Here is a 13666-nt window from a genome sequence, read left to right on the forward strand (position 1 = left end):
GAAATTATAAGAGAGAAAGTGAAAGTAAAAGGGGAGACAAAAAAGGGAGCCCTAAAAATGTGGTGGATCAATGTAAATGCTTAAGCAAGGGACTTGCAACTTTTTTAGGTGTTACCCTTATGCCTGCTACAGTGTCTCAAATTGTTCCCAAGCCAATTGAGGCAAGGGTGGTTCAGCATTTAGGCATGATCAGCACTGAAGTAAATGCCCTGGATGAACTGAAAGTGTTGCAGCTCAATGAAACTAGGGAGAATATGATGAGACAAATGAGACAAACAAAAATGGGGAAAAAGAAGGAGCCTATTTTATCCTACAGGTTCCGTATAAAACAAAACATAGAACAAAATCCCGAGAGACACATAAAGTGTCGATAGGGGCCCTTACCCAAGAGCTGAAGAAAGGGGCTGGGCAGCAGCAGTGGCCCCACGTTGGGCACCAGATATTGTATACCATGGGGGCTCATGAAATGGGGGGTGAAGGGAGCAGTGTCAATAACCACACAGACACCAGGAGCCAGGTAAGAGCAGGTGAGCTAGTAGCTGCTGACTCATTTATTGTGGAAGCTTCTTCTTCTTTTATTGAGTACCTATCTAATCAGTGTATCAATCAGCAGGTCACACCACTCGAAACCATCAATCATTTGAGGGTTTTGTATTTTGCACCAATGAGGATATATGACTCCACAGACATCCACAGACTGAAGGTAGAAGGATGAGAAAAACCATATTATTCACATAAATCTCGTAAAAGAGCAGGGGTTTCTATCCTCATATCAGATAAAGTGAACTTCAAGTCATAATTAATCCAAAAGAACAACAAAGGCCATTTCATATTGCTTAATAGAATTATATATCAACAAGACCTAATCATAAATATGTATGCCCACCAAAATGGAGCATCATCATACATCAAAAAACCCATCTCCATAGAAATGAAAAGTTGTACCCCATTTGTGTACAAAGAATCAAAATGCAGTCTGTAAAAATAAAAAAAAATAATTTTAATAAAAAAAGATCTCAACTTCAAGAATCAAATAGACCACAACACAATAATAATGGGTGACTTTAACACACCTCTCTCACCACTGGATAGAACATCCAAACAAAAACTAAATAAAGAAGATATAAAACTAAAAAAAAAATCAATAAATTAGACTTAATAGAAATATATAGAATATTTCATCCATCAATGACTCAATATACTTCCTTCTCAGCAGCACATGGATCCTGCTCTAAAATAGACAATACATTAGGCCACAAAGCAATTCTTAGCAAATACAAAATATAGAGATAATATCTTCCATTCTATCAGATCATAATGGAATGAAATTAGAAATCAATGACAAAAAAAAGTAAAATCTGTTGGGACTAATGATATGTTAACTAACTCAGGCTGACTCCTTACTCCTTGGCGAGTGAGCTAGATCAAGGCCTCAAAGGCAGTTTCACTAGTTAATGATGATAAATTGGACCACCGTCAGGGATTGGTTAACAACAGTTCCGCAAACGTGATCAGCTTGTGCTTGCCATATAGTCCTATGGGACTCACCTGCGTGAACCCCCCCATGCCTTGCTGACCTTTAAGCTGATTGGTTCCCACCTAGCCTCCACCCTACATAAAAGCTGTGTGATTTCCTCAATAAACGAGATTCTTGCTGTGCCTCGTGTGCTGACAGACCTCCCGGCTCTGGTGTGTTTCCTTTGCTGCCGGCACTCATCATCCTGCTCGGCCCCGTATTCTCCTCAGGCAGGCCCTGAGGAGGTACATCGGACCTTGTTGCCCAACAGGGAGCAACAACTGGTGCCCCGTGTGAGGAAGACAAAGTCGCTGACAGGCCAATCAGATTCCGGGTGAGTGTACTCCCATAAAATATGGGACAGTCCAATTCCAAGTCTGACCCTTCCCTTGACTCCCTTAGGATTCTCCTTAGAAGTAGAGGATTGGAACACTCAGATAGCCTAGCGTTTCAGACCTGGAAGGCTCTCACTAAGGCAGCCCCTTGGCTGCCAGAAACAAACTTGTTTGACTGGTCCACATGGGATTGTGTAGAACAACTTGTTAGGAAGAGGGAAATAAGTTTAGGGGAGGGTCCCCCATTGGGAGTCTGCCCTACATTATCCACCTTTAAGGCCTGCTTCTCTCCAGGACCTCCCAAAGGGGGCTCCAAGGTTCCCCCCAAAAAGCCGCTGCCTCCGATGGTGGGAAACCTTCCCGGTAGCCACTTTATGATACTGGGAGAGAACTCACTGACCCTAACCTCCCCCCTCCCTGTATGGCCTTCTTGGTAAATGCTAAAATGTTACTTTGGGAAGGAATGACTACCGATCACAAATTGGCCTGTGCAGGGATGAAAGATCACTCCATGGGAAGGTGGACTGTGGCTACCAAAGATATTGGCACACACTTCCACGAGTGAGCAGGCAGATGAAAGGGATTCCTTGTCTTCAAGTCTCTTCTTTCTTGCGCTTCTGTGCTCTTCCTGTGAACTCAATCAGTGGCATGTCCTAGTAAGGAGTATGATATAGTAGCCCCAGTCCCCACAAGTATTGGGAGATAATTGTTTCACAATTTTGTGTCCAAATCTGAATTGATTACTAACCAGGAACAAGGGTTAAAATGACCTAGGCATCAAGTTTCTGCTAGAACATTTTAGCCCCTTTCAGATCCAGATCTCAGCCAAGGCTTACATTGAAATGTAAATAGAGAAAGCCTGAAGGCTCAGTAGGAGACTGGTCTCAAACCCAAGGAAAATAAAAAAAGAGCAAAAAGAGTCTTATCTGAACTCCAGCAAAAGTAAATGTTATGGTGCTTTACTAAAGTAATTAACAGCCATATAATTTTTCCAGGACTCTTTTTTTTTTTAATTCTATATTTTTTTGAGCTCATGACTTTTTTTTATCAGTTCTATTTTTTTATGCAACTAGAGTTTTTGAACATCTGTTACATTGTACTGCAGATTCACCTATAAAGTTACAAGGCCTCTGATTTTTTGTTATTTGTATGTCATGCTGTCTGATGTCATGTTTTGTCCATATCAAAACTGAGCGCTCTAAAATTAAAATTTAAAAATGGATCCAAATATTTTTAATTCACGTGCTTTAAAAAAAGGTTCAATTTAAATTGGGTAAACTAATAGAAGTAAAATGTCATTAAAATTAACTCACAAGTCTCTAGGTGGTCAAACTAATAAGATGTTGATGTTAATAAAATGTCTAACATCAATTTTTCTAGGACTTTCCTTCAATAAGCAAAAGATGGCAAATACTGTTCAGGACACTTGTCTAATATCTTGACTAAAAACAAGGTTACTAAGAGTTATATCCTAACAGGTACAATTCTATATACAAAGGGTTCTAAAGGTTTCAACTGTATTTCAATTAGAGTACTATAGATAACAAAATATTTAACCTTATTAAAATGGAGTAATTTATCTAAATTCAGAAATTTCTTAAGAGCTGTTTCAGAATGTGAACAAAAAGGGGTCAACACATAGGAAAGAGAAAATAAAAGGTTCTAGATATGGAAATATATTTAGTGAAGAACAAAATCTTTCTGGGTAAGGAAGTGTTTATGTAATGAACTACGTGAGGGTCTAAGTAAGTGCTAAGAAAGTCTGTGTGTAAGTAAAGGGCAAATTTCAACAAGTTTGCATGTAACTAAGTTGGTTGTATGTATGTGAGACAGTTAAAGCTATTCAAGGTAAAAGTGAAATACTAATGTTCTGATATAAACCAAAGTTTAATCTGTGTGGTAAAATGACACGGTAAAATGACAAGGACTTCTTAGAAACACTAATTTACTCTTAACTTTGTGTCTATTAAGTTTTATTCTTTAGAACAATTAGTCTTAAAAATTGGGGTTTGTACAATTATGGTTATACAACTGTTAAGAGTATTGTACTACATTAGAGTCTAAATTTTTCTTTAAAAACTAAATTGGGTAATATAAAAGTGTCAAGGTAATTGTGAAATGGTCACTCTTTGTATATTAAATGTGTTCATATTTTCCAGGTATACAAGTTTTAAAGCAGGGAATTTATCAAGCTGCTATTCTTCAAACTAAATTTGTCTGTAATGGTAATTATACAGAGTAAATTTTATTGGGGATTTATTTCCATCATTTTATGTTCTATTATAGGACCTGTTATCAATAGGGTATATGTAAAATTTGTTACTTTTTACACCGAGATAAAAATTTTAAGTGTAAATATATATTTCTAAAAGTTAGAGCCTGATTTGTTTAAAGGTTAATATTGTGAAACATGAAAACATTTTGCCACTTTGCCAACAAAAAGAAATGTTAAAAGCTCTCTCAGTCTCTTTAATTCACGTTTTAGATATAATGTTAAATTGTGTTAACTAATGTTCATATAGACTCAGGAATCAACATATGTAAACTTCTTAAAATGACATTTAAGAAAGAGTGTAATGCACAGTAGCAAAAATGGGACAACAGTGATTGAGATTGGGGTCTCTGACCTCATGACTTTGGACAGTGGACTTCCTTGAGAGCTACACAGAGCTCCTAACATTGCACTTTGCAACTCTACTATCTTAGATCTACAGGTTCAACTTGATTCCTTGGCTGCTGTCGTCCTGCAACAGCGAAGGAAGGAGGGCTTTGCCTGTTCCTTGGTGAAGAGTGCTGTTTCTATGCCAACCGCTCTGGCATTGTACAAGATAAAATCAAAAATCTACAAGAATATTTGGAATGTCCTAGGAGTGAGCTCCACTCTAATTTCCTCTGGACTGGGTTATACAGGTGGCTCCCCTACCTCCTCCCGCTTAAGGGACGGCTAATCACCATTATCCTTGTGTTCACCTTGGGCCTTGCATAATCGATAAGCTTATCCATTTCCTGAAAAGCCACACTAAGTCTGTGCAGCTCATGGTGGTCCGACAGCATTATACTGCCCTTCATAATGATGATTGGGAGCCCTATAGGATCATGGATCACTTGTATCAGGACACTGGGGTCTAAGTGTCTCTCCCTTAAGCCCTGATCCTCCTGAGGGGCTCGCCTGAAATGCTAAGGTGGTAGTCAGTGACAGGTAAGATCCTAAGACAGGCACACCTTCGAGTAAGGCAGACCCCCAAACTGCAAGGGTGATGTTCCATTTCGGGTAAGACCCTCCCAGGGGCAACCTAAGACAGACACACCCTTAATATAAAACAAAAAAGGGGGATGTGTTGGGACTAACGACACGTTAACTAACTCAGGCTGACTCCTTACTCCTTGGTGAGTGAGCTAGAGCAAGGCCTCAAAGTCGGTTTCAATAGTTAATGATGATAAATTGGACCACCGTCAGGGATTGGTTAACAACAGTTCCACAAACGTGATCAGCTCGTGCTTGCCATATAGTCCTATGGGACTCTCACCTGCGTGAACCCCTCAGGCCTTGCTGACCGTTAAGCTAATTGGTTCCCGCCTCACCTCCACCCTACATAAAAGCTGTGTGATTTCCTCAATAAACGAGATTCTTGCTGTGCCTCATGTGCTGACAGACCTCCCGGCTCTGGTGTGTTTCCTTTGCTGCCGGCACTCATCATCCTGCTCGGCCCCATATTCTCCTCAGGCAGGCCCTGAGGAGGTACATCAGATCTTGTTGCCCAACAGGGAGCAACAAAAAACTACTCTAACACCTGGAGACTAAATAATATGCTGCTGAATGATCAACAAATAAAAGAAAGAAAAAACAGGGATGACATAAAAAATACTTAGAGGTAAACCAGAATAGTGATACAACATATTGAAATCTCTGGTACACTATGAAGGCAGTTCTAGGAGGAAAAGTTCATTGCATTGAACTCATTCATTAAAAGAATAGAAAACAGCTAAATAAATAACCTAAAATTACATCTCAAAGTCCTTGAAACAGAAGAACAAATCAACACCAAAAGCAGTAGAAGATAGGAATAATTAAAATCAGAGCTGAAATCAATGAAATTGAAACAAAAGAAATTCAAAAAATTAACAAAACAAAAAATTGGTTGTTTAAAAAAATAAATGAAATTAATAAATCCTTAGTCACATTAATGAAGAGAAAGAGAAAACTCAAATTACTTAAATATGTGATGGAAAAGGAAGCATCACAACAGACAATACTGAATGCAGATGATAATCAGAAACTATTTTCAAAAATCATACCTCAATAAAATATAAAATCTTGAAGAATCAACAAATTTCTAGAGACATATGACTTATCCATACTGAATCAGGAAGACATAAACAATTTAAACAGATAAATTTCCAGCAATGAAACAGAAGATGCAATCAAAAGTGTACCAGCTAAGAAAGACCCAGGAGCAGATGAATTTTCAGCTGAGATCTACAAGACCTTGAACAACAGCAACAACAACAACAAAAAAACAAACAAACAAAAAACCTAATACCAATACTCCTCAAAGTATTCCATGAAACAGAAGAGGAGGGAACCCTTCCAAACTTATTCTATGAAGCTCATAGCACCCTGAAATCAAAACCAGACAAAGACACATCAAGAAAGAAAAATCTCAGGCCATTGAACATAGATGCAAAAATTCTTAAGAAAATACTGGAAAATCACATACAAACGCATATTAAAAAGATAATGCACCATGAACAAGTGGGGTTCATCCCACGAATGTTTGGTACAACAAATGGAAATCAATAAACATAATTTGTCACTTCAATAGACTTAAAGGCAATAATTACATAATTATCTCAACAGATGCAGAAAAAGCATTTGACAAAATAAAGCATCTATTTATGTTTGAAACACTAGAAAAACTAGGGATAATAGAAACATACCTCAATATTGTAAAAGCTATCTATGCTAAGCCCATGGCCAACATCATTCTAAATGGAGAGAAATGGAAAACATTCCCTCTAAGAACTGGAACAAGACAAGATGCCCTCTTTTACCACTTCTATTCAACATCATCCTTGATACTCTAGCCAGAGCAATTAGAAGAAAGATATGAAGAGGAAAAGAAGAATTCAAACTATCCTTATTTGCCAACAACATAATTCTATATTTAGAAGACCCAGAAAACTCCACTAGAAAACTTTTATAACTCATAGATGAATTAAGCAAAGTAGCAGAATAAAAATTAAAATGCTTAAATAAATTACAATCCTATACATCAGTGATGATTCAGTTGAAAGAGAAATTAGGAAAACTAATCCCACAATAGCCTCAAAAAGAAAGTAAAATATTTGGGAATCAATCTAACATGAGGTGAAAATTCTCCACAATGAAAATTACAGAACAATAGAGAAGGAAATTGTAGAAGACTTTAGAAGATGAAAATGCTTCCCATCTTCATGGATAGGCAGAATTAATATTGTCAAAATGGTCATACTCCCAAAAGCACTATACAGATTTAATGCCATTTCTTTTAAAATTCCAATGATGGTCTTCATAGAAGTATAAAAAAGCAATCATGAAATTTATTTGGAAAAATAAGATGCCCAGAGTAGCCAGAGCCACCCTCAGCAAAGAAAAGTGAAGCAGGAGGCTTAACAATATCTTAAGTTATGCTACAGAGCTACAGAATCAAAAATGGCATGATATTGGCACCAAAACAGATAAGATCAATGGCATAGAATAGAAGACACAGAGACAAAACCACATATATAGTCATCTGATACTAGACAAAAGTACCACAAACATACATTGGAAAAATGATAGCCTCTTCCAGAAATGATGGTGGGAAAACAGGAAATCCATATGCAACAAAATGAAATTAGACCCTATCTCTCACCCTACACAAAACTGAACTCAAAGTGGATCAAGGGCTTAGGCATTAGACCAGAGATCCTGTGCCTACTAGAAGAAAAAGTAAGTCCAGCTCTCCATCACGTTGGCTCAGAAACCAAATACCTCAATAAGACCCCTAAAGTGCAAGAAGTAAAACTCAAAAATCAGTAAATGGGATTGTATAAAATTAAAAACCTTCTTCACAGCAAGGGAAACAATCAGGAACCTGAAGAGACAGCCTACAGAACTGGAGAAAATCTTTGCCACCTGCTCCTCAGGTAGAGTATTAATCACCAGAATATACAAAGAACTCTATTTTAGTCAGCTGTTTTTTGCTGCTGTCACTAAAAGACTTGACCAGAACAACTGTAGGGGAGGAAAAGTTTATTTGGGGGCTCACAGTGTCAGAAGTCTTAGTTCATTGAAGGCCAGCTCCATTCCTCAGGGCTCAAGGTGAGGCAGAACATCATGGCAGAAGAGCGCAACAGAGGGAAGCAACTCACACGAAGAACAGGAAGCAGAGAGAGAGTCTCCACTCTCAAGACACAAAATATATACCCCAAAGTCATGCCCCAATGTCCACCTCTTCCAGCCACACCTTACCACTTCAGTTATCACTCAGTTAATTTCTATCAGTGAATTAATTCACTAATTGGGTTAAAACTCTTACAACCCAACCAGTTCTCTTCTGAACCTTCTTGCATTGTCTTACATGTTAGCTTTTGGAGGACACCTCACATCCAAACCATAATAGTCTCAAAAAACTTAACACCAAAATATTGAGTAACACAATCAATAAATGGGCAAAGGAACTGAACAGACACCTCACAGAGGAAATATGATAAGTCAATAAAGATATGAAATATATTTATTGAAATATATTACTTCATATATTTCATAAATATATGAAAAAATGTTCAACATCTTTAGCAATTAGAGAAATACAAATTAACACTACACTGAGATATCATCTCACTACATTAGAACAGCAATTATCAAGAATACAAGTAACAATGTTGATGAGGATGTGGGGGGAAAGGTACACTCATACATTGCTGGTGGGACTCCAAATTCATGCAAGGACTATCTAAAAGAGTATGGAGATTTCTCAGAAAACTTGGAATGAAACTACCATTTGACCCAGTTATCCACTTCCTGGTTTATACTCAAAGAACTTAAAATAAGCATAGTATAGTGGTGTGGCCACATCAATGTTTATAGCAGCTCAATTCACATTAGCTAAGTTATGAAAGCAGCCTAGGTTACCTTCAACAGATAGATGGATAAAGAAAATGTGGTATGTATACACAATGGAATATTACTCATCCATATAGAATAATGAAATTATGGCATTTGCCAATAAATGGAAAGAACTGGAGACTATCATTCTAAGTCACTAACCAAATCCCCAAAACCAAAGGCTAAATGTTCTCTCTGATACGTGGATGCTGACTTATAATAGGCAGGGTGAGGGGAGAAGGGAAGGTTCACCAGATTGGAAAGGGCAGAGAGGGGGAAAGTAAAGGGGATGGGAATGGGAAAATAGAATGAACCAGACATAACCTTCCTATTCACATAAGAATATATGATAAATGTAACTCCACATCATGTACAACTGCAAAAATGGGAAGTTATACTTCATGAATACATGATATGTCAAAATACATTCTGTCATGTAAAACTTCACTAGAACCAGAAACTTTACCTTGTACATTTACCCAAATAATCATTCTTGAAAAACATGAACTCTTACTTGTAGAATGCTACAAGCCCTTTCCTATTAAGTTAAATCCTAGATCTGGAGGTATGTGAAGATGTTCCAGGACTAGCTGGAGCTCTATCTCTATTAATATGTGCTCTTATTGCATCTCAACCATTTTATTTCTTTGATAGTCAGAAACTTATTGGGAAAAGTAAGCCTGGAAATTCTCAGATTAAAGTGTGGGCAGGAATTTAGAGAATTTAGGCAGCAAGATACAAATTGAGATTATGCTATAATAAGAATCTCCTAAGAACTGTGGTATTGCTGCCATAGAAAGATAGTAGCTACTACTTCTGGAATGTTGATGCTGCACTGCAGTAAATAATTAGTCAAATACCCCTCTTGAAGCAATACTTCTTCAAAATTCAGACTCCTGAGCAAGAATGTTCAGGCAATTGTCCTAACACTAGCTGACAGAATAGGAGAGGAAATATTTACACTGTTAGTCCCTATTGTGGAAGATGAATGTCTTTCTTCCTTAAAAGTCTGCAAAGCTTACCAATATTCTTCCTTTTCAAATAGAGAAACCCCACTTGCCTAAAATAAGGTGAGGAGAAAGTTGAATCCCCTCCTATTCCACTGCTGGATCCTGGTTCAAACTCAAGATCCATACCAGCATTAAAATGGGATTTCTCTTTCACAATATTTTTGTACTGCTATTCCTATTATCTAGAATTCTGCTGAGTCACCTTATACATATTTATTCATTATTAGTTACAATAAAGAAATTGGTCCATATATATATGTTTGTATGTCAAGAGTGGTGAATATATTAGCCTAGTTTGTTTTATATATGAGAGAGTTATGGGTGGGCCCAGAGACAAGACCCCAATTAAGAGTTGGGTGTATCAGAGAGAGGACAAAGTAAAGGAACAGGGGAAAACAAATTAGTGAATAGTACAACACTTATACAGGCATACTACTAAATGTGAAAAGAAGTAACTCAGTGTTAGCAGTGGTTATCTAAGAACTGTTAATTTTCATTGCTACTAATGCCAGTTTAAAATTTTATATTTTTCTACTTTTTAAATATATTATTTTAATAATTTAAATGCAAAAAAATTTAAATATTACAGTGACTCAGAAGTGGGTATAGAATATATCCGATTGAAAGCTTTAGTCAAAACAGATTTCTTTAAAAATTATGCAGGAGACACTGCTGAAACATACGAACTGAAAGAGAGAAATACCAGAGCCATGGAGGAAGGCAGATTACATGTTGATTTTGAGAACTATTGGTAATATAGTTTGAATGAGATATAGGTAACAAACAGTACTATTAGAAAGTTTATTCAGAGATAACAGAAAAATTCCCAAACCCAGAGAATGATACAAATATTCAGGAATATGTAGGTTAGAGATTACATCAGATTAAACTCAACCAAATCTACCTCAAGACATAATCAAGATCTTAAGGGTGAAAGATAAAGGTAAAATTCCCAAGACTGCAAAAGAAACAAATAACTCACAAGGTTGTCTAAATTTGCTTGACAACTGACTTCTTATCAGAACCCTGAAAAGCCAGAATAGAGTGGCATGAAATTTTCTAAGTATTGAATTAAAAAAAGTAAAGAAAAGCTGTAAACCAAGAATGTTATACCTTGAAAAACTATCTTTCAGAAGAAGAGAGATAAAGCTCTTCCTAGACAAAAGCTGAGGGAATATATCTCCATCAGACCTGTCCTATGGAGGGCACAGTGGCACATGCCTATAATCCCAGTGGCTTGGGGGGCTAAACCAAGAAGATCACAAGTTCAAAGCCAGCTTCAGCGAGACACTAAGCAACTCAGTTCAAAGCCAGCCTCAGTAAAAGTGAGGTGCTAAGAAATCCAGTGAGACCATGTCTCTAAATAAAATACAAAATTGGGCTGGGGATGTGGCTCAGTGATCAGTGCCCCTGAGTTCAATCCTCAGTACAGAAAGAAAGAAAGAAAGAAAGAAAGAAAGAAAGAAAGAAAGAAAGAAAGAAAGAAGGAAGGAAGGAAGGAAGGAAGGAAGGAAGGAAGGAAGGAAGGAAGGAAGGAAGGAAAGAAAGAAAGAAAGAAAGAAAGAAAGAAAGAAAGAAAGAAAGAAAGAAAGAAAGAAAGAAAGAAAGAAAGAAAGAAAGAAAGAAAGAAATGCTAAAGGGAATTCTTGAAACTGAATGAAAGAAATGCCAGTGAATAGGAAGACATTGGAAGGTATAAAACTTCCTGGTAAGAGTAAATACATGGACAAATTTAGAATGTTCTACTATTCACATAATGCACAAACCATTTAGATTATTATTATGAAGATTAGAAACCAAAACCATTAAAAATTATTACTGTACTGAAATGTTAAAAGATAAGCAAGGTAGACTGATATACAATGAGATATCAAAAATTCAAAATGTGGCCTTTAATCCCAGTAATTTGGGAGACTGAGGCAGGATGATTGGGGGAAAAAATCAAAATATGGCCAGAAATGGAATGCAAAAGATTTTTTTCTTTTTTTTTTTTGGAATTGATTATTGAACCCAGGGTGCTCTACCACTGAACTACATCTCTAATCCTTTTGTTCATTATTTTGAAAAAGTGTCTCACTAAGTTTCCTAGGCTAAACTGAAACTTGTGATCCTCCTGTCTCAGTCCACCGAGTCACTGGGATTAGAAGCATGGGCCATTGTACCTGGAACACAAGTGTGAGTTTTTTACGAGTCTTTTGCTCTTCATTTTTTTTTGTTTCTTTCCTGTCTTTAAAATCAACAAGAAGTTGGCAACAAATTAGAATAACTTTTGATAATCAAAAAAATATTTTCATAACCTAATTGTAACCACTTAGTGAAATTTATAATAGACATATGAAAAATAATAAGCAAGGAATTAAAACACACTATGAGAACAAATCAGTTAACCACAAAAGAGGGCCATAAAAGAGGGACACAAAGAGCTGTTTCTTCAAAAAGATAAACAAAATAAACAAACTTTTAGCTAGACTAACTAAAAAAAATGAAGACTGACAAAAATAAAATCAGAGATGAAAAAAAATAACTAATGACACAGAAATACAAAATGATCATTAGAGATTATTGTGAATAAATATATGACCACAAATTTGATAACTTAGAAAAAATGAATAAATACCTGAGCACATATACCTTACCAAAATTGTATCATAAAGAAATACAAAACCTGAATAGACTGATAGGTAACATGATTAAATCGGTAGAAAACAGTCTCCCTCAATGAAAAACCCAGGGTCAGATGTCTTCACTTCTGAAGCATACCAAATATTTAAAGAACTGGTACCAGTTCATCTTAAATTCTTCCAAAAATTTGAGCAGGAGGGAACTCACCCAAACTCAATCTATGAGGCCATCATTATTCTTATACCAAAACCGGAAAAGGATATACACACACACAAATACACCCTCTCTCTCTCTCTTTCTCTCTCTCTCTCTCTCTCTCTCTCTCTCACACACACACACACACACACACACACAATAAACCTAAAGGCCAATATCCTTGAAGAACATAGTAAAAAATCTTCAACAAAATCTAACAATATGTTAAAAGATTATTCATCACTATGAAGTGGAATTCATCCTTAAGATTCAAGAATGCTTCAAAATACAAAAATCAACAACATGATATATCACAGCAGCAAACTGAAGGACAAAAATCACATGATCATGTTAATAAATACAGAGACAATTGATAATTGATAACAATTTAATATCACTTTATGACAAAAATACTGAAGAAATCATGTATGAAACATACTTCAACACAAAAAAAGTCTATATATAACAAACCCATAGCAAACATCATACTGAGTGGGGTAAAATTGAAAGCTATCTCTCTAAGATATGGAACAAGAAAAAGATATCCAATTTTACTACTTTTATTCAAAACAGTGCTGGATGTCTTAATGAGAAAAATCAGACAATACACAAAGTGTTCACATTTAGCAAGTTGCAAGATAAAATGAACAGAAAAAATTAGTAGTAATATTGCACACTACTAGCAAATTGTCTGAAATAGGAATTAAGAAAGCAATACTTCTTATAATAAAATGAAATAAAACAGAGGAACAGATTTAATTGATGAGGGAAAATATTTCTTCAACAAAAACTATAAAACATTGGTAAAATAAATCGAAAAGAACACAAAAAAATTTTGAAAAACATCCCATGTTAATGG

Source organism: Sciurus vulgaris, assembly GCF_902686455.1.
Source record: "Sciurus vulgaris genome assembly, chromosome: 1".
NCBI lineage: Eukaryota > Metazoa > Chordata > Mammalia > Rodentia > Sciuridae > Sciurus > Sciurus vulgaris.